General features: G+C 43.2%; 1 non-coding gene across 1 annotated transcript; it reads left to right on the top strand.

Moving 5' to 3' along the window:
- The first annotated feature begins 19,933 nt into the window (after window positions 1–19,933).
- On the top strand, window positions 19,934–20,040 carry LOC141700101 (small nucleolar RNA R71). The gene has a single exon (XR_012566216.1). It is a non-coding gene; the product is annotated as a small nucleolar RNA R71 (small nucleolar RNA).
- Window positions 20,041–22,844: the final 2,804 nt, after the last annotated feature.

Consider the following 22,844-nt stretch of genomic DNA (forward strand, 5'->3'; position numbering starts at 1 on the left):
CGAGTCAATCCAATGCCAAATTTTGGGTATAACAACTACCCCCCAAATTCCATTTACAGTTGAAAACAAAATTAGAATTTTTATTCAAAAACCACAAACAAAAATTTGTATGGGCCCATGAGGACGCGTCCTACTTTCTGGACGCGTCAACCCTTTAGTCACTTAAGATCGACCGTTGCATGACAGCTGTCCTGTACACGTCAGCCATCTCCTTCTATAAATATCCTCCCCCAACTCACAATCGTACTTTACTCCTTTTCTTTCGGAAACCGCCATTGCCGCCATTCCCAAGCTTTTGGTTCAAAATCCCGACGATTCAGCCGCCCATTACTCGATTTTTTTTGTTCAATCAATTCCCAAACTTAAAAGGTACATAAATCTCCCATTATTTCTTAATTTCAGCAAGTGAATCGACTATAACAAACAAAAGACTGTTCGTGTTCCCCCTTTTCACTTTACTGTTCTTCACGTTTGTCATGTATGTATGTGTGTATATATAACAAATCTCCATATTCTGCTCTTTTGATTCTTTAGTTACATGTTTTTAGGGTTTTATTATATTTTCCCCAAATTGCTAATAGTCGGTTAGAATTCCTATGTATTTTACTAATTTAGGACGCGTCATCCTCAAAGGGCGCGTCTTGCTTAAGACGTAATCTCCTGCGATAGATTCTTAGGACGTGTCCTTGTACATTTCCAGTGTCTTCCCTTTTTCCTCTCCTTTTCTTTTTTATGTGGACGCATCCTCAAGTTTTTCTTTCTTCTTTTGCAGCTGGAGGACGCGTCTTCTTCATCGCCTTTCCACCCATTCAAAGTTCTCAACAAACGCCTTGGGATTTACTCCCCACACTTGATCTCTTTCAAACCCGATTTCCCTGAATTTCACAGGACGAGGTCCTTCCTTAAAGCAGAAAGACGCGTCTTCGAGTCTCTCAAATCCAAGACTTCTATAATGTCTGATTCTAGTTCTGACTCTATGGACCACGTCCCCATAAGTTCTAGAATGAAAAAGAAAGGATTCAAACGAAAAAGAACTCCAATTCTCAACGCCAGGGCTGCTATCGAAGATTGGACAGATGATGAAATTATACCCACCACCAGCCAACAGCCTCTACGCGTGATTACTTCAGATGAAGACGCGTCCCCTACTCAAGACGCGTCAGCTTCTAAGGACGCAGCTTCCTCACACGACGCGTCTCCTTCTCAGGATGCGTCTCCTCTCAGCGTGAGTGAGTTTAAAAAGAGAATTCCTGATCCTGAAAAGTATCCTGTGTCTCCTCAAAAATCCGATCCACCTCTCGAACACAGGGAACCCTCAGATGTTGAAGTGGATTGTGACTGGAAAAAGCTTGGTGCTCTAACTGAGGCAGAGAAAAATGCCCGAAGGAAAAAAGAAAACAAACTAGCATGTGTTGCCCTTGACTCCACTGCAACTAACTTGGAAATTCAGTGGCACATAAAATACTATGACATGGAGGACATCTGGGCGCGCCCTCTTCGTACAATAAGGCCACACATTTTCAACATTGGGAATCAAAGGATCCCTAGAATGGTGCTCACACCAAAACTGATTTCTCTAGGCGTGGGCGCGCCCTTGCACCCATACATCAAAAAGATTTTGAAGTGGTATGACGTCGCCCCGGTTCAATTGTCTCCAAACTCGTACAAGCTAGCATGGGCTCTGTACATGATGTACCACAATCTTGGACTGGACGCGCCCTCCATGAAGGAATTCAGCTTCTTTTACAGCATCAAAAAAACAATCCCAGGCTACCACTTCTTTGTAGTCAACAAGTGGCTGAACAACAAGGGATTTAATGAAGGAAAGATTAGCCACGAGAGAGATTGGAAGGAACCTTTCTTCCACGTCTATGACGTCAAGAGAACCCGAGTTCGCTTCAACTTGAAACCAAGTGAGTGACTTCCAAAACATGTCCTCATAGGCTTGACGCGTCCTTTATTCTGGACGCATCCTCTTTTTTTCGAAATTCCCTTTTTTCTTTAACAAGTCCTCATTTTTTTATCTTTAGACAAGAGAGTTCAAAAGGAATTAACAGGAAAAAGAAAGAAGAGAGCAGATAAAGTACTCCAGTATGCAGAGAAACATTTCAACCTCAAAGATATGATCACAGAAGACAACCTCAAACCGGTGGGCGCGTTATCTTCCCGAGTTGGCTCTGTCTACAAGTTCCGTGAATTTCATAATGGCAAACCCGTTCTCACGGCCTCAGAAAAATCCAGGGGCCTTAGTGCCGCAGAAGTAGTCGATATTGACATTAGTAAGCAATTTGACTTAGAACAAGGTAAGTATTTATGAGAGAGGACGCGTCATAATTTTTGGACGCGTCCAAAGCTATAGAATTAGCTTCTCATTTTTTAAAAGTACCAATTCACCGGCATTCATAGGACGCGTCATCGTTCTGTGACGCGTCGCGCGTATATTTGTCTTTCCTTTTACACGCGAAACTTAATCTGATTTACGGGTGTTTCCTGCATATATGTCTTTGTTTTGGGTGTGCCTTTATTTCAAGGCGCGTCTTCCCGTAATAGTTGTGACTGACATTGTTAGCATGTCACTCATATTTTCCTCACAATCCTCATTATAGTCAATGGGACGCGTCGTATCTTTAGGACACGTCATAGTCACATATATATACATTTTTCATATCTTTGCATTAATTTTTCTTGACACATCCTTATGCATTTACATATCGTTACATGCATTCTATTTGACAATCTTTAAATTATGTTCGCGGCGCGTCCTACTATTAGGACGCGTCTACCTTATTCAACTAATGTTTTTCATGTTCATGTCACAGATATGGCTTCTCTCCCAAAAGGATTTGCTATTGGAGCTTCCAAGAAGCTGAGAGCCAGGAAACAGGCCCCTGCAAAGCCTGATCCAAAGGTTAAGACCCCCACTCCTGCTGTGACTCATTCCCCTCCGCCAAAAATAATTGACACCACTGTGCTGGACATCTCTGAGAAGGAGGACGCGCCCACAAAGCGCCAAAAGACACTGCCAGCTGACCAATCTTTTGTTTTCCGATATCTGGGCGCGTCCTCAGCTGGCCACTTTACTGAAGATGAAGTCCGAGGTTGGACATTCAGGACCGAGGAGCAAACAGAAGAGGCCATGGTGAGGGCTGCAGCTGAGCTTCATTTGCACGCCAGACAAAGTGCCAACATGGCTGCTAGACTCAGGGCGCGTCTTGCTACCACTGACACTACAAAGAGCCAGGCTGAAGACAAGATCAAATCCTTAGAGAAGTACATCAATCTGCTCGCCCAAGAAAAGGATGTCGAGATCAGGCGCCTGCAGGAGGACAAGACGCGTCTTGAGGCATAGAAATATGTGTTGGAAGGTAATGTCTCCTCTATGGAGAAAACGATGGATAGTGTTATCACACTAAATTCCACCATGCAGCTGGAGCTTGACACTCTAAATGATGACAGACTGCATGGGTGGAAAGAGGAGAAAAAGCTAGTCTATCAAAATAGCTTCATATCTGGGTTCGAAGAGTGGTGCTCTGGGTTTATTGCAAATGACCCAGAGTATTCTTTTTCTAAGTTCGATGCAGACACCCAGACATGGGTAAATGACTTCAGAGTTAGGGCTGTAGATTCCGTTAAGAGCAAAAGAATTTTTCTAGGCTTGGAGGAAGAGGACGCGTCCCCTACTCCTGCTCCGCTTCAGACTCAACCTCCTCCTGTAGACAACCAAGAAAAGCCCCAGGACACGCCTCCTGCTTAGGATGCGTCCTATGTTTATTCATGAAGTTATTACCTGAACTATTTAAGGGTGCGGGCCCCTTGAAGCCTTGCAAATTATAATGATTACTTTTGAACTTCTTTTGCTTTCACTTTTTACCTTTATGCATATCATTTTATTTTCTTAACTTTGCCTTAGATAAGGGCGCGTCCTACTATTAGGACGCGTCGCCTTTGGAGTATTATTGTATTTTTACCATCATCTATTAAGTAGATGTCCTTGAAGGGCGCGTCCATAGATCATGCAGATAGGATATTTTTAATAATTATGATATCATGCTACACTTGTACTTTTTTAGAAGAAGGCATAAAGCATGAGGGGCGCGTCCTACTATCCTGACGTGTCTACCCTTTATTTTAAAGATATATTTAATCCCTCAGTCTGGACGCGTCCTTAGTAAGGACGTGTCTTTCCTTTCAGTTAGGTTTTGTCAAAATTAAAGAAACTTAAAACTGAAAGAGCATTAACCAAGATAACTTGGGCGCGTCCTTTGAAATAGTACGCGTCTTAGTTCCATTTTTACTTGAGTTTTGTTGTTCCTTTTGACAACCACTACTTCAATTAACATATGTATAGAACTATTACTCAGGACGCGCTCTATAGCTAGGACGCATCATGCAACTAGTCAAATTAACAAGCAAATAACTTTTGAAATTTTCTTAAAGTTTTCATTAATAATGTGCTCTGGTGTCAGAAGTGCACCAGTCCCACGGCTAATATGCTCTGTGGGGAATTTATTCGAAAAAATGACCCTTCAACTAGTTCTAAGGTAAGTAGTACATGCACTACCCCCCTAGGCTAGGAGGAATTTATTTAATTCTAGTCTATAATCTGGGTATAGCCCTAAATATATAATAAAAGAGGTACGTAAGGGGCCAAAGCCGCGCCTTATTGATAATACTTTCGGAGATGTTCCGCGTTCCACGCTCGCGGAACCAGCTTCCCTTCCATATCCTCAAGGTGATAAGTCCATTTCCATAAGATGGCCTTTATCTTGTATGGTCCTTCCCAATTAGCTCCAAACACTCCATGTTGGGGGTTCTTCATGTTGGGCATCACCTTCCTAAGCACCAAATCTCCCACCTTCAGCAATTGTCCCTTTACCTTCTTGTTATAATACCTTGCGGTACGTTGCTGATACGCTGCGAGCCTCGGCTGAGAATTTTCCCTTGTTTCTTCCAAGAGATCAAAATGAAGCCTTCGATTAATCTCTGCATCCTCCTCCGTGTAACGGCCTCTGCGAAGCGATCCCGAACCAACTTCCACGGGGACCATAGCTTCATAGCCGTAAGTAAGCATAAACGGAGTTTCTCCCGTAGTAGATCGTGGTATAGTGTTGTATGACCACATCACTTTCGGGAGTTCTTCAGGCCAATTTCCTTTGTGCTCTTCCAGCTTGGCTTTGAGGGTATGCTTTATTATTTTATTCACAGCTTCTGTTTACCCATTGCTTTGAGGATGATAGACCGCTGCAAACTCCTTCTTAATTTTTAAATCCTCACACAGTTGTCGCAACTCCTTGCTGTCAAATTGCTTTCCGTTGTTAGATACAAGCTTGTAAGGGATTCCAAACGTGCACACGATGGAGTTGAAGACAAAATCTCTGATTTTTTTTGCGGTTATAGTAGCCAATGGCATAGCCTCTGCCCACTAAGTAAAATAATCAACCGCGACAACTGCATATTTGACGTCCCCTTTAGCCTTAGGTAGCTCCCCAGTAAGATCTATCCCCCACATGGCAAATGGCCATGGGCTCATCATAGATGTCAAGGGCATCGCCGGCATAAACGAGTAGTTTGCAAAGCGCTGGCAGCGATCGCATGCCCTGACAAAATTTGTAGCATCCTCTTTCATTGTAGGCCAATAGTATCCTTGGCGCAAAACTTTCATCGCCAATGAGCTACCCCCCGAGTGATTGCCACAGATTCCTTCATGTACTTCCCTTAAGATGTAATTTCCTTCTTCTACGTCAACACATCTAAGCAGCAGTTGATTGAAGCCTCTCTTGTACAGAACTTCATCGTACATCACATACCTTGTAGCCTGATAGCGGAGTCGACGAGCCTTAAACTTATCCTCGGGGAGTGTTCCCTTGTGAATGTAGGCCAGAATGGGCATCATCCATGTTTCCTTGGAAGCCTCATCCACTTGCATAATTTCTATCTCTGGGATACTAGGAATCTCCTGGATTTCAAGGGGTATGAATCCTAATAACACAGCCTCTTGTTACGACCCCATCTTTGCTAGAGCATCCGCGTTACTGTTCTTCTCCCGCGGCACACATTCCAACCTAACTTCTTTGAACATTCCAATCAGGCGCTGCGTCATCTCAAGTACAATTCCGTTCATGGGCCTCGCGCTTGAAATCCCCCATTCACCTAATTCACCACCAACTCTGAGTCACTTCTCGCAATTAGGTTTCGCACTCCCATTTTCAAAGCGATCTTTAGGCCATTAATCAATGCTTCATACTCCGCATCATTATTTGTTGCATAAAACTTGAAATGAATTACGCTCATCAGATGATGGCCTTCTGGAGACACGAGTACTATACCCGCACCTGCTCCTCCATTGTTAACTGCCCCATCCACATGCAAGATCCACCAGGGATGTGGAAATTCCTCCAAAGACTCCGTAACATGAGGTGGATGTAGCATCACTAAAGCTTTTTTGTCAACTGCGGATTCAAATTCGAACAAGAAATCAGCTAAGGCTTGTCCTTTAATCGCCGTCCGGGGCATATATTCTAAATCAAACTGTCCCAACTCTACAGCCCACTTCAGCATTCTCCCCGATGACTCTGGTTTATGAAGGACTTTCCATAGCGGGTATGCCGTACGGACTTCAACTATATGGGCCTGGAAATATGGCCTTAATTTTCTTGATGCATGGATCAGGGCATAAACCAGCTTCTCCATGCTTATGTAGCGAGTTTCAGCGTCGTGCAACCGCTTGCTCACATAGTACACCGATGACTGCTGCCCATCTCCCTCTCTTACCAGAACTGCGATGATTCAATACTCAGATACTGCGAGGTATTGTATTAGAGATTCTCCATCTAATGGTTTCGACAACATGGAAGGGTTCCCCAGTTGTTCCTTGATCTTTCTAAAAGCTTCTTCACATTTTGGTATCCATACGAAGTCCTTCCCTGCCAACTTAATGGCTTTGAAGAATTCCTTGCATATGTCGGACGATTTTGAAACGAATCGATTCAGCGCGACAATCCTCCCTGTTAAACTCTGCATCTGTTTTACATTGGTGGGTGACTTCATATCCAACAACGCCTTGATCTTTGCGGGGTTGGCTTCAATTCCCCTATGATTGATGATAAACCCGAGAAACTTGCCTAACTCCACGCCGAACACACACTTTTGTGGGTTTAACTTGATGCGAAACCTCCTTAGAATGTTAAACATTTCCATCAAATGTTCAATATGGTCATTCGCCTCCTTGGATTTTACCAACATATCATCCACAAACACCTCCATGGTTCTCCCAATATGGTTTTTGAACATCATATTCACCAACCGCTGATAGGTTGCGCCGACATTAATCAATCCAAACGGCATTCCTATATAACAGTATAGCCCCCTGTCGGTGATGAAGGATGTATGCTCTTGGTCGGGACCATACATGGGGATCTGATTGTAACCCGAATATGCATCCATGAAACTTAGCAAGGCATGCCCTACCGTCGCATCAACCAACTGATCAATTTGTGGGAGCGGGAAACTATCCTTTGGACATGCCTTGTTGAGATCTGTGAAATCCACACACGTCCTCCACTTCCCGTTCGACTTTTTTATGAGCACTGGATTTGCAAGCCATTCGGGGTAGTAAGATTCTTTGATTAGTCCCACTTCCAACAATCGGTCTACTTCTTCGTTTAATGCTATCGCCTTTTCCCCGCTCACTGGGCGACGTTTTTGACGTATGCCCGTACAATTCGGGAAGATATTCAACCGGTGACACATTACTCCTAGGTCGATTCCCACCATGTCCGAATGACTCTATGCGAGACATCGAGATTTGCAATCAAGAAGCGGGTAAGACTTTCCCTCATTTCATCACCTAACTGGGATCCCGCTTTCAAAACCTTGCTCGAGTCATTCTTGTCGACCGGATTAGATACCGTGTCTTCGATCGGCCCCCTTTTTCCGACAGGCATAGGGATCCTGGGATCCAAATTGAAATCAAAGTCACGGGGGTCCTCGACACCCATTATTTTATCTGAGGGCGCGTCCCCATGAGTAAGAGCATCTACCTCAAGACATGGCATGGTTTTGTGTAATGCAGGTGTAGAGGGCGCGTCCTCATTTGGAGGAGCATCAACCTCAATTTCATTTTTACTCTTTAAGAGCGCGTCCTCTTTTTGAGTAGCATCCACCTTGAAGTTATTTTCAAGACTTTGTAAAATCTCACTTCTTCCTTCCAATTTTTCCCCGTTAACCTCCTTCTGCATGATCTCCTCTGCATGGTTCACCACAACTTCTTCCATACTACGGATCCTCGAAACATTCCCCAGCGTCAAAACAGAGTTCCCGGTGATATGGGTTTCTTCCTCCTCGGGGCCTTCTACGAAATAGTGGGCATGAACCTCTCCACTTGGTTTTGTATGAATGTCCTCCGCACCCTCAAATGGAAGACCCTTTCCCTCGTATCTTCTCCTGCGGAATTCCTTAACAGCCTTGTGATAGCAGTCGCGTGACTCGTATTACGACCCTCTCAGACTGCCTACCTTGTTAGGTATTGGGAACTTTATCATCAAGTGATGTATCGAGGTTATCACCCTGAACGCCCGTAACCACGGTCTTCCCACCAACACGTTGTGCGCGGAATCCTGATCCAACACTTTGAAATCTATCATTTTAGTGACAGACAAAGCTCCTTCCCCAAGTATAATGGGAAGCCTAACTGAACCCATAACCCTTACTGCTTCTCCGGTAAAGCCATAGACGTGTGCATCTTTAAAATACATGTCGCTATCCGGGAAACCCAATTTTTTCTATGTGCTGTAATACAAGATGTTTGCAGAGCTCCCGTTGTCCAAGAAGACCCGATGCACGTTGATTGCTCTGATAAGCATAGTTATTACCAGCGTATCGTTATGGGGATGATGTACCCATCTTGACTCTCTCTCCCTGAACGTAATATCAGCTGACTCCCCTTTGAATATTTTTGGAGGTCTATCTTCCAAACTATGAATGTTGGTGAGTGGCGGGTGTCATGCTTCCCTTGCATTTCTTTCCAATGCCCGATTACTGTCACCGACAAAAGGGTGTCCTCCAAAAATTGCCCTGATACTACCAGCTCTTTCGAACTTAACCTCCGCTGTCTTTTCAGCATCTTCTTTTCGCGGGGGTTGCCTTTCATCTTTCCCCTTGTCATCATTCCCCCTGCGTCGTTTCACCTTGTCAATCCATTCTCCCAGGTATCCCGCCTTGATCAACTCTTCAATCTCATCTTTCAAGTGATGACACTCATGGGTGTCATGGCCGGTAGACTCATGGTAATCGTAATACTTCTTCTTATCTCTACTCTGCCATGAAGTCAGACGGTCTGGTTTCTTGAAGATTCCTCTGTCCTTATTCAGCTTGAAGATATGATCAATGGATGCTGCCAGTGGAGTGTAGTTGCTTACTCTCCTTTCATAGTTCGATGGCGGGCTCCATTCTCTCCGTGTGTTCACGGCGTTTACCTTATTAGGGCTTCTGGCATTCCGTCGATAATCTGGGCTCACGGATCTATCTCTCCTCTTAGTTCTCCCCTTGGAGTTGTGGGTGTTATCATTCTTTTTTGTTTCTGCAAGCGACTGCTCGATCGCTTTGAATGATTCCGCCTGCGCAAGTACATCATCCAACGACAGGGTCCTTTCCTTGCAGGTGCTTCCAAAAATATGTTCCCACATGCAGACCAGCTATGAGAAATATTTTCAGTGTTTCATTAGTTGCGCCCCTCACCAAAGTAGACTCTGCATTGAACCTTTTAAAGTATGAGGTCATGCTTTCCCCCTCTTTCTGTTTCACATTAGCCAGCGTAGTAACTGGTGGTGTATACTTCACTGCAGCCTGAAACTGAGTTAGAAACAAGGTTTTCATCTGTTCCTAGGATGTGATCACACCCGGACCAAGTTTCTGGAACCACTGCTGAGCGCCTTCTCTAAAGGTGGCCGCCAGGAGACGACATCGAGCCAAATTAGGTACTTGATATACATCCATCTCAATATTAAAATGCCCCAAAAACTCCACAGGGTCAGAGTTCCCATGAAAACGCAAGTCATTGGATGTGTTCCTGTATCCTGTCGGCAATTGCGCCTCCCTCACAACAGCAGCAAAAGGAGAAGGAGCTTGCGCATTCGCTGTTACTCTTCCTCCTTCAAGATGGTTGAGCAACCTCTTAAGATCGTTCATATTAAACGTCCCTACTCCAGGAATTGTTTGAATATTAGGCTGTTGGGGTTGCTCCGCAACTTGTTGCGGTTCCCCTTGATTACCCCCGGGGTGTAGCGGTGGATCTCGCCGCCCCTCGCCCTGAGGCTACGGCTGCAGTATGTTACCATCTTGATTTTGAACATTGTCCCGCACGCGGGTTCCTCCGGGCCGCGTCACGGTACTTCCTCATTATTCTGCAACCTTTCTTGAATTCGCACGCCGTCCCGGTCATGAGGACGTGTCTTGGAACCATTGCCCGTAGCACTGTGGGAAGCTACTGGAACAACGACAGGAGCTTCTTCAGTGAAGAGTGTGCCACCTCTCCTACCATTGTAGGGTGCCCTTCCATGTGGGTATCCCATCCTTCCTCGCCCATTCCTTTGATAGCCTCGCTAATAATTCCCGAACCTTCCTCGCGGAGGGGCACACTCATGTTCGCGGTGCCGCACCCTATCATCCCTTTGGTATGTAGGGGGCACATGCGTTGTGTCACGGGGCCTCGCTTTTCCAGCGTTTCCTTTCTTTTGCCATTCTACCAGCAGCATTCTCAAATCATCATCCTCCAACCTTATGTCGAGCCTTCTTTTTAAGGTGGAAAAATCTCTTCCTTCCCCATCTTGATTCTGAGTATTTTCCGCACGATGACGTTCGTCCATCGTACGCCCAGACCTATGGGGGTGCGGCATGACTTGATTGACAAGACGAGGCATTTCTCTACCGTTAGTGTCCTCATCAACAAGCTCCACAATAGGTTCTACATCATTGTTAGGGAAAAAACACGCGCTAATAATACACGCAAGTATACGCGTTCGCAAGTAATATAGAATACTTTCTAGTTCGTTCCCACAGAGACTCAGACTAATTATGTTCAATTAAACTCACTCACCAATGTATGATTATTTCTCAATGTTAAGACAATAACACTTAAAATTGTTAACTATTTATTAACTACAATTAACTACTAAAATTAACCACTTAATTAACACTTCGAATTAACAATATTAAAACACTCATGAGATCACAACTTCATTACTACTTCCTTCAATAGTCATTGTTATTACCCTTAGCATGCAACAGTGATGATATTAATCGAATAACACGAAATTGATAAAAGCCAACTTTCATTGTACTAATACCATTCTACCAAACATCCACAATTAAGATAGAAGTTGAATAGGCATCAATTATGTTGAGTCCCTATATGTCTACAGAAATTGACAACACAATGATTTAAGCACAAGTTATTCCTTTTGATTACACAGGGCGAATAAAACAGTTAGATTTACCCACTAATCATGCAACATCATACATGAACCTATGCTAGCATGGCAAGTTCTAAATCTCGAGATCCACCTTCGCTACACAAGAGATTAACACCCTATCTTATATGTTCGCGACGCACATAAGACGAATACGCACAACCTATACTAGATATCATACAATCATCACACACTAAGGTATTAAACAACTAACTAAAGAATTCCATAGTAAATCCGTTACGACCCCATGATCACGATTAGCCCATGATAGCACTTATCGTCATCATGGGTTCATATGAAAACATGATAAATAAACACAAGATAATAATAACTAAACTAATTATATTAAACCAGAGTACGTCACAAGAGTAAAAAGGTTCAAAGCAAAGAAAACTAGCATCCAATGTTACAACGAAATAAAGAATCACAAGAAAATATGCTTCCTCTTCGTTGCGGTGTGCCAAAACGATCTTCTTCCTTATCTCCTTCGCTCCTTGCTTAATACAATGATTCAACCTCGTGAAAACGTCTCTAAATCTACTTATATAGAAGTCCCATAAAACTCAGATTACACAGAAGTTGGAAGCCAAACATAAATAGAAGTCCAAAATAATTTATCTTTTTTCCTGACCCTGCGCGACCGCTCAGCATAGCTGAGCGGGCGCTCAGCTTCCTGCGCGGCCGCTCAGCATAGCTGAGTAGGCGCTCAGACCCCTACTGGATTTTTTCTGAGTTTGCTCCGTTTCTTCGCTGTAATCTGCTCCTCTCTTCCCTCTCACAATGCTAAACACGTGCCAAGGCTTATTCTTGATGATTACTCCCCCGAAATGCAATTATTACCCTGAAATGCACTAACACTAGAAAAACGCATCAAATACACAAAATACTTGATTTCAAGACATCAATTTAAGCTATTTTAAGACGTTCTAAGTGGTATAAAATGCCACTTATCAAACCCCCAAACTTAAATCGATGCTTGTCCTCAAGCGTCACAGACTCAAAAACAAATAAAAACATGCATGAATGCAATCTATATGAAATGCAGCGATCCCCCTTGCTCCGACCAAACCAACCAACTTACAACATCTCAATAAATGTAATTAGGCGACTAAAGAGATATCAAATCATGCAAACGAACATACAGCCAAAAATGTGGTGTGTGCAGATGCTTAACAGATATGCTTCGGAACTAGATCAATTATTATGACTCAATTATCATCAAGGCAATCACATGATTATACAAAGAATAAAAATTCTAGGCACAAAGTGACTTATAACACTACAAGAATTCTGGAGCTTATCACGGAATCATGCTTTTTATTCATATCAATAATGCTTATTTGACCGTGCAATGAGTGAGGTCCATAAAAGACTTATACAATGGTATCCATGTAGCGAGCGTTAGGTTAGCGGATCCCAGACTCTAAAAGCCTTAGGTCACTAGGCATAAAGTCCCCTAAGAACTTAATAACTCGAATACCAAAGAGCCCACTCGTGATCAATTATGCATAAACACATACTCTTTTTTTTCTTTTTCTTTTTGTTTTTTTTTCTTTTTTTTCTTTTTTTTCAAAATTTCTGAGCAAGTGCATTTCACTCCATCTTGCTCAACCCTAGACTACTCGCAGAAACATACGAGCCGACTACTAGCCATTTTACGCCTAGCCACACTTAGCAACGAATTCCATTTTTTACTCCATTTTTTCTTTTTCATGCCTTTATCACTAAGAACCTATTATAAAATTCTAAGCATAATAAATAGATTAACCTCGAAAACAATCAGATCATAACAACAATCTAGTCCTTAAGCATTCTCTAAGACTTAGTGAAAATACAAGTGTTTCTAGCATGCATATCAACCTACATGACTCAACATCACTTTAATGCTATCACTACACTCGCATCAACATCACAATTCAGTCGGTAAATCATCGCAAAAGGGATCATGGTATATGCATGAGCTACATGACATGATAAACAAATAAAACTAAAAAAATTAAAAAAAAACTATATGGCAAAAATTATGCAACTATATGAACTAACTATCATGAATATGCAGCTATATGACACACACACAAACTATTCCTTAACTACCACCCCCAAACTTAAAATCTTCACTGTTCCTAGTGAAGGTATAGAAAGGAACACAGGGTATACCTACTCGGAGTCATCATCATCATCATCACCCTCAGTGGGTGGAGTATCAGGCGGCGGATATGCAGAGTCCTCACCAAAAACTGGCCACTGGATGTCAGCTCCAAGGCCTCGAAAAGCAGTCCCTAGTGCAAGGGTGAGCTCCTGAGCAAACCTGCTCTGCGTCTCATACATAGCATCCATCCTCCGTGACAGCCTCCTATACTGGGTATCAGCCATCCCAACACCCTCCTGAGCTCTCGAAGAACCAGCCTCATCACGCCTAGGCTTCGCCATAGTAGCACCTCGTGCTGGACGCCCTCCTGGAAGACGATAACCCAGCCCATGCTCCTCGGGCTCACCATCGGTCCACTCCTGCATCTCATTCAGAGTCCCAGAATCAATAGGAGCGGCCGGCAACTGCAACTGCTCATGAGACGGCCAGTTCACTCCCACTGCTTGGCAAAGCTTCGTAACCGTGGATGCATAAAGGATGTTCATGTGCTTAGCTCCCCTCAAAAACTTCAGAATCCCTTGGTAGATGAACTCACCAAGGTCCACATAGTACTCCTCATTCAAAATTCCCTATAACAAATGTGCTCTCTCTACTGTGACCTCATGTGCATGCGAAGAAGGCAGAATATTAGCACAAATAAACGCATTCCATGCACGGGCATACCTGTTCATCGCGATCGCCGGAAAGTGACGATACTCATTAGTTCCAGTCTTGAAGATCCACACTGTGCCCGGCCTACAGAGAGTAGCACAAATCAAATCCAAGTCAAAATCCTCAGTAGTTTTCTCGTTCCAGTTCTCCTCCGTGGGTTTCCTCTCTCGCCGCCCAATCACACGGCGAATCGCCGCTGGGTGATAATCAACTGTCATCCCCCGGACCACAGAAAACCCATTCTTCTCGGCCTTCGCGTTCGCATAGAACTCGCGAACCACGCTCATAGGCACTGCTTTAGGCGACTCACAGAAAGCTATCCACCCCTTCTCTGCAATCATAGGTAACAACTCACCATCCCTCCCCGATGGCAAAAATCCTCTCTCCTTCAGAATCGGCTTCCCCAAAAGCCTAGTGTACTCCTCCTCCGCAGCCCTGTCATTCAACCGAGGCCTCGCAGCAGTACCCCTCGAAGAATCAGCAGTAGGGACTGTGCTGCTGCTATCGATAGTTCTTGCTCTCTTGGGTGCCATTGAATCTGAATAAAAGTGCTTGAGAACTGTGTTTTTGTGTTTGGGAGAGAGTTTGAGTGTAGAAGTTGTGTGGGAGATATGTGGGATAGGTGTATGTATATATAGGGATCAGATTAGGTTAGAATTTGAATAGGAGTGGGTTTATGGGTAAAAATCATGGGGAAATGGGGAATAGGTCGTGGGTTTTATGGCTGAATTTTGTGTTTTATTTTTTCTGAATTTTTTTGTATTTTTATTGACTTGAAAAAAATTCTGGCAGCCGACCCTTGAGCGGGCGCTCAGGGGGTCACTGGAATTTTTTTTTAAAGCCCGGTTTTTTTGATTTTTTTGTGGTTTTGGATAGGTTATTAACTTCTAAGGGTTCCTATAACAACAAATCATGGGTTGCCTCCCATGCAGCGCTTCTTTTTCGTCATTAGCTTGACGTTGCGTACCTTCCTCAAGTTGACAATAAAACGGTACTAACCACTTCTCGGTTTTCCGTGTCCCCATAGTAGTGCTTCAAACGCTGACCATTAACCTTGAATGCTTGGTCCGGATCATTCTCAAAAATTTCCACCGCTCCATGTGGAAATACAGTTTTGACAATAAAAGGCCCAGACCACCTTGATTTCAACTTCCCAGGAAAAAGTCGGAGACGAGAGTTGAATAAGAGAACTTGTTGCCCCGGCATGAATAACTTAGGATGTAGCTTCCTATCGTGCCACCTCTTCACCTTTTCCTTGTACATTTTGTTGTTCTCGTACGCTTGGAGTCAAAATTCATCAAGTTCATTAAGCTGAAGCATTCTCTTCTTACCAACTGCATCTAGATCCAGGTTCAAATTTTTCAACGCCCAATAGGCCTTATGCTCAAGCTCCGCCGGTAAATGACATCCCTTACCATACACCAGTTGAAACGGGGACATACCAAGTGGAGTTTTGTATGCTGTTCTGTAAGCCCAAACAGCTTCATCGAGCTTTAAAGACCAATCCTTCCTTGACGGATAAACAACCTTCTCTAGAATGCGCTTGATCTCTCTGTTAGACACTTCCGCTTGACCATTTGTTTGCGGATGATAGGCAGTAGCAACTCGATGATTCACATTATAACGCTGCATCATAGAAGTGAACTTACGGTTGCAGAAATGTGACCCTTCATCACTTATGATTACCCGAGGCATTTCAAACCTTGTGAAGATCTGCTTATGAAGTAAATTCAACACTGCCTTTGCATCATTTGTTGGTAGAGCTTTGACTTCTACCCATTTTGAGACATAATCGACTGCCAGCAAGATGTACTGATTGTTGCAGAATGAGACAAAAGGCCCCATGAAATCGATTCCCCAAACATCAAAGACCTCGACTTCAAGCATCACATTTAACGGCATATCATCCTTTCTCGTCAAATTTCCCACTCGTTGGCAACGATCACACCTTAAAACAAACTGATGAGCATCCTTAAACAAAGTAGGCCAGAAAAAACCTGCTTGCAGAATACGAGCTGCCGTCTTCTCACCACCATAGTGTCCACCATAAACTGTGGAGTGGCAGTCTCGTAATATCCCCTCCGTCTCACAGAACGGGATACATCTCCTGATGATCTGGTCTGCTCCATGTCTAAACAAATATGGTTCATCCCATATATACCACTTCGCCTCATGCAGTAACTTCTTCTTCTGAGCTGAGGTCAAATTAGGAGGAATTATATTGATGACAAGATAGTTTACAATATCTGCAAACCATGGCTCTTCCTCCTGAACTGCGAACAACTGCTCATCCGGAAAAGACTCGTTGATTAATCTAGAGAGATGGTCAGCTACTTGATTCTCGGTACCCTTTCGATCCTTGATCTCTAACTCAAATTCATGTAGTAAGAGCACCCAACGAATGAGTCTCGGCTTCGAATCCTTCTTGAAAACCAAATAGCGAATGGCCGCATGATCAGTGAATACTGTCACTTTTGTCCCAAGCAGATAAGATTGAAATTTCTCGAAACCAAAGACTATAGCCAAGAGCTCCTTCTCAGTAGTGGTGTAGTTCATTTGGGCCCCATTTAAGGTCTTTCTAGCATAGTAGACCACATGAAAGAGATTATTCTTGCGCTGCCCAAGAACTGCGCCTACCGCATAATCACTCGCATCACACATCATCTCAAAAGGCTCTGTCCAATCTGGTGCTGTAATAACTGGTGCAGTGATTAAACTCTTCTTAAGAGTCTCGAATGCCGTCAAACATTCATCATCAAATTTAAAAGGCACATATTTCTCAAGCAAGTTGCATAACGGCTTAGATATCTTCGAAAAGTCCTTGATGAACCGCCGATAAAAACCCGCATGACCAAGAAAACTACGGATTCCTTTCACCAAAATAGGTGGTGGAAGATTTTCAATGACTCCCACCTTGGCTTTATCCACCTCCAGACCCTTGCTAGAGACCTTATGCCCAAGAATTATGCCTTCACGCACCATAAAATGACATTTTTCCCAATTGAGCACCAAATTAGTTTCCACACACCTTTTGAGCACGACACGAAGATTATTCAAACATTCATCATACGAATGTCCAAAGACGGAGAAGTCGTCCATGAACACCTCAACATTATTCCCAATCATGTCAGAGAATATAGCCATCATACATCTCTGAAAAGTGGCCGGGGCGCCACATAACCCAAACGAAACTCTGCGAAAAGCAAACGTGCCAAATGGACAAGTGAAGGTAGTCTTTTCTTGATCCTCTAGTGCAATACAAATCTGATTATACCCTGAGTAACCATCCAGAAGACAATAATACTCATGACCAGCCAACCTATCAAGCATCTGATCAATAAATAGAAGAGGGAAGTGATCCTTCCTCGTGGCCTTGTTCAACTTCCGGTAATCCATGCATACTCTCCATCCTGTAACTGTTCGAGTGGGGATGAGCTCATTCTTCTCATTTGCTACCACAGTGATACCTCCTTTCTTAGGCACACATTGCACGGGGCTCACCCAAGAACTGTCAGAAATAGGATAAATGATGCCTGCATCCAGCCATTTCAGAATTTCTTTCTTCACCACCTCCTTCATGATAGGATTAAGTCTGCGCTATTGCTCAACAGTTGGCTTACTGCCCTCCTCTAGCAGAATCTTATGCATGAAGTATGAAGGGCTGATCCCTTTGATGTCTGCTATGGTCCATCCAATAGCTGATTTGAATTCTCTCAAAATCCTTAAGAGCTTGTCCTCCTCACTACCTGAAAGGTCAGATGCAATAATAACATGTAAAGTAGATGCATCACCTAAAAAAGCATACCTCAAGTGTTTAGGCAATGGCTTAAACTCCAAGGTAGGTGCTTCCTCAATTGATGGTTTGAGCTTTCCTTCAGCACTCTTGAGGTCAGAAGTACCAAGAGATTCAAACGGCATGTCCAGCTTCCGCCTCCAGGGAGAAGCATTAAGATATTGTAATTGCTCGTTGCCATCTTCATCATCACTGTCAAAATCCCCCACTAAAGCCTTTTCTAATGCATCAGACATTAGCATATGATTGATTTCGGAAGTAACCGCAGAATCATTCACATCCACTTTTAAGCACTCCTCATCTTTTGTAGGGAATTTCATTGCTTTGAATACATTGAAGGTCACATCCTGATCCTGCACCCGCATAGTAAGTTCACCTTTCTGCACATCTATCAAGGTACGGCCAGTAGCCAAGAAAGGTCTTCCCAAAATTATGGGAATCTTCTTATCTTCCTCGAAATCCAGAATAACAAAGTCGGCAGGAAAGAAGAGCTTATCCACCTTGACTAGCACATCCTCCACTATGCCCCTTGGGTAAGTAATAGAACGATCAGCCAATTGTAGAGACATGTAGGTGGGATTTGGATCAGGAAAATCCAACTTTTTAAAGATCGACAACGGCATCAGGTTGATGCTTCCTCCCAAATCACAAAGGAACTTGTCGAACGACAATTTACCAATGGTGCAAGGAATGGTGAAGCTACCTGGATCTTTAAGCTTTGGAGGTAACTTTTGCTGCAGCACAGCGCTGCATTCTTCCATTAGAGCAACGATCTCAAGGTCATCCAGTTTCACCTTCCTAGAAAGAATTCTCTTCATAAACTTTGCATAACTAGGCATTTGCTCCAGAGCCTCAGCGAAAGGTATATTGATGTGAAGTTTCTTGAACACCTCCAGAAACTTACCGAACTGCTTATCCAGCTTTTGTTGTTGTAATCTCTTAGGGAAAGGTGGTGGAGGATAGAGCTATTTCTCCCCTCTATTACCCTCAGGTAGAGTGTGTTCAACAGTAGTCTTCCTTGGTTCCGCCGCTTTCTCCTTTTGCTTAGCTTCTTCATCTCTAACTTCAGTTTCTCCTTCTTTTGCCTTTTCAGCATCAGCAACTTTCCCAGACCTTAATGTAATAGCCTTGACTTGCTCTTTAGCTTCCTTCCTGCCTGGTACTTCCGTGTCACTTGAAAGTGTTCCAGGTTGACGATTGAGCACTGCATTAGCTATTTGACCGATTTGATTTTCCAAGGTCTTGATCGAAACCGCCTGACTCTTGCACAATAGCTTAAGTTCCTCAAAATCAGCACTAGTGGGTGCAGCTGCACTTCCCTGTTGAGGATATGATTGCCTTTGAGCATACTGCTGTGGTTGCTGGAATCCAGGTGGATTGAACTGTTTACTCACACCTTGCTGATATGGCGGCTGAATAGCATTCTGATTATCACCCCAGCTGAAATTTGGATGATTTCTGTTGTTAGGATGATAAGTAGCTGGCACAGGCTGCTGTTGTCGCTGATAATTGTTCACATACTGAACAGATTTGCTGACAAGAGAACACTGATCCGTAGCATGAGAACCTGCATAAAGCTCGCAAACCATAGCTATTTAATTGAATCCATAGGTAGTTAGAGAATCGACCTTCATAGACAGCGCTTGGAGCTGCGCTGCAATAGCGGTGGCTGCATCGACTTCCAGAATACCTGCTACTTTCCCAGGCATCATCCTCTGGGTTGGGTTTTGATGCTCTGCAGCTATAGTCTCGATAAGATTATAAGCCTCAGTATAGCTTTTGGCCCACAAGGCGCCTCCAGCTGCTGCATCGAGCATGGGCCGAGATTGGACCCCCAAACCATTATAGAAACCAGTGATCACCATCCAATCGGGCATTTCATGATGTGGACACTTTCTCAATATTTCCTTGTAGCGTTCCCAAGCTTCGCACATAGATTCTGTAGGTTGCTGCGCAAACTGAGTAAGAGCACTCCTCATAGCAGCAGTCTTTGCCATTGGATAGAACTTCACCAGAAACTTTTGTGCAAGATCTTGCCAAGTAGTGACGGACCCAGCTGGTTCAGAATATAACCAGTCCTTAGCTTTATCCCTCAGTGAGAATGGGAAAAGCCTCAGCTTGATAGCCTCATCAGTCACGCCATTATATTTGAAAGTACTGCAGATCTCGACAAAATTCCTTATGTGCATGTTGGGGTCTTCAGTCGCAACACCTCCAAAAGAAACAGAATTCTGCACCATCTGAATAGTGCCCGGCTTGATTTCAAAGGTGTTAGCTTGAATAGCCGGATGAAGAATGCTTGACTGAATGTCATCAATTTTAGGCCGAGAAAAGTCCATAAGAGCTGGATCGGCCGGAACAATACGATCACCCATGATTACTGGTTCTTTCTGCTCACTTTCTGAATCCTAATCTTCAAAATCTATCTTTTCCGGAATATCAATAACTTCGTCTGTCTCCTCAGCTGTATCTAAAGTCCTCTTGCGAGTACGAGAATGAGTTTGCATAAACGCTCGCTAAAGTACCTGAAACACAATCGGAAACAATAAGTAACAAAAACGTCTTAATCACTGAGTCTCAATGACCAATGATGGTAAGTACATAAACTAAACAAATACGCCGAGTCCCCGACAGCGGCGCCAAAAACTTGTTAGGGCGAAAACACGCACTAATAATACACGCAACTATACGCGTTCGCAAGTAATATATAATACTTTCTAGTTCATTCCCACAGAGACTCAGACTAATTATGTTCAATTAAACTCACTCACCAATGTATGATTATTTCTCAATGTTAAGACAATAACACTTAGAATTGTTAACTATTTATTAGCTACAATTTACTACTAAAATTAACCACTTAATTAACACTTCGAATTAACAATATTAAAACACTCATGAGATCACAACTTCATTACTACTTCCTTCAATAGTCATTGTTATTACCCTTAGCATGCAACAGTGATGATATTAATCGAATAACATGAAACTGATAAAAGACAACTTTCATTGTACTAATACCATTCTACCAAACATCCACAATTAAGATAGAAGTTGAATAGGCATCAATTATGTTGAGTCCCTATATGTCTACAGAAATTGACAACACAATGATTTAAGCACAAGTTATTCCTTTTGATTACATAGGGTGAATAAAATGGTTAAAGTTACCCACTAATCATGCAACATCATACATGAACCTATGCTAGCATGGCAAGTTCTAAATCTCGAGATCCACCTTCGCTTCACAAGAGATTAACACCCTATCTTATATATTCGCGACGCACATAAGACGAATACGCACAACCAATACTAGATATCATACAATCATCACACACTAAGGTATTAAACAACTAACTAAAGAGTTCCATAGTAAATCCATTACGACCCCATGATCACGATTAGCCCATGATAGCACTTATCGTCATCATGGGTTCATATGAAAACATGACAAATAAACACAAGATAATAATAACTAAACTAATTATTTTAAACCAGAGTACGTCAAAAGAGTAAATAGGTTCAAAGCAAAGAAAACTAGCATCCAACATTACAACGAAATAAAGAATCATAAGAAAATATGCTTCCTCTTCGTTGCGGTGTGCTAAAACGACCTTCTTCCTTATCTCCTTCGCTCCTTGCTTAATACAACGATTCAACCTCGTGAAAACGTCTCTGAATCTATTTATATAGAAGTCCCATAAAACTCAGATTACACAGAAGTTGGAAGCCAAACAAAAATAGAAGTCTAAAATAATTTATCTTTTTTCTTGACCCTTCGCGACCGCTCAGCATAGCTGAGCGGGCGCTCAGCTTCCTGCGCGGCCGCTCAGTATAGCTGAGCTATGCTGAGCAGGCGCTCAGACCCCTACTGGATTTTTTCTGAGTTTGCTTCGTTTCTTCGCTGTAATCTGCTCCTCTCTTCCCTCTCGTAATGCTAAACATGTGCCAAGACTTATTCTTGATGATTACTTCCCCGAAATGCAACTATTACCCTGAAATGCACAAACACTAGAAAAATGCATCAAATACACAAAATACTTGATTTCAAGACACCAATTTAAGCTATTTTAAGACGTTCTAAGTGGTATAAAATGCCACTTATCAATCATCAGAATATTCCAAGCGTCGCGGAGTGATTCGCGGGTTTTCCCCGCTAGCCTGAGCATCTCCTTCGACTATGGGTGCCTTCCCCACGGCGTGGCCACGACGGGGAAGACGACGACCCCTCCTCGTCCTGCGACGCTCCACCGTGTTCAACCTTGAATGAAAATTGTTAAGATTATCCCCCATGCGGTACAACTGCTCCAAGATATCAGCGTTGCTGATGAGAACTGGGGGTGTTCCTCCCACATCCGGAGCTCTTGGTGGATCTGCCATGTTTCTGGGCACGTAGGGTTCGTGACGAGTGTAGCCTCCCTCGCCTTCTCCTTCAGATCTGCTGTCACTTCCATCATAAGAACTTCCATCATGATTGTAAGACATCTTTTCCTCCCAAGATTATGATCTTAATCAGCACCCCTCCTTCTAGCGCCAATTCGTTTACGGAGGAATCTGGTAACAATAAAGATTGAGGTTTTTCACCGGAATTAAGATCTATGACGGTGGTTCTTCGCCGGAAAATCAAGCGGTGTATGGTGGTTTGTGGTTGTTTTAGGCTGAGATTGATCAGAGTAAGTGGTGGCTCTCTTATCAGCTCTCAAACTTCTTACCCTCTCAATGTGCCTACGTACCCTTTATATAGGGATCAAGCCTGACGTAGTTCTTGTGGAACAAGAAATCTAAT

This window comes from Apium graveolens, unplaced genomic scaffold, assembly GCF_009905375.1.
Source record: "Apium graveolens cultivar Ventura unplaced genomic scaffold, ASM990537v1 ctg1772, whole genome shotgun sequence".
NCBI lineage: Eukaryota > Viridiplantae > Streptophyta > Magnoliopsida > Apiales > Apiaceae > Apium > Apium graveolens.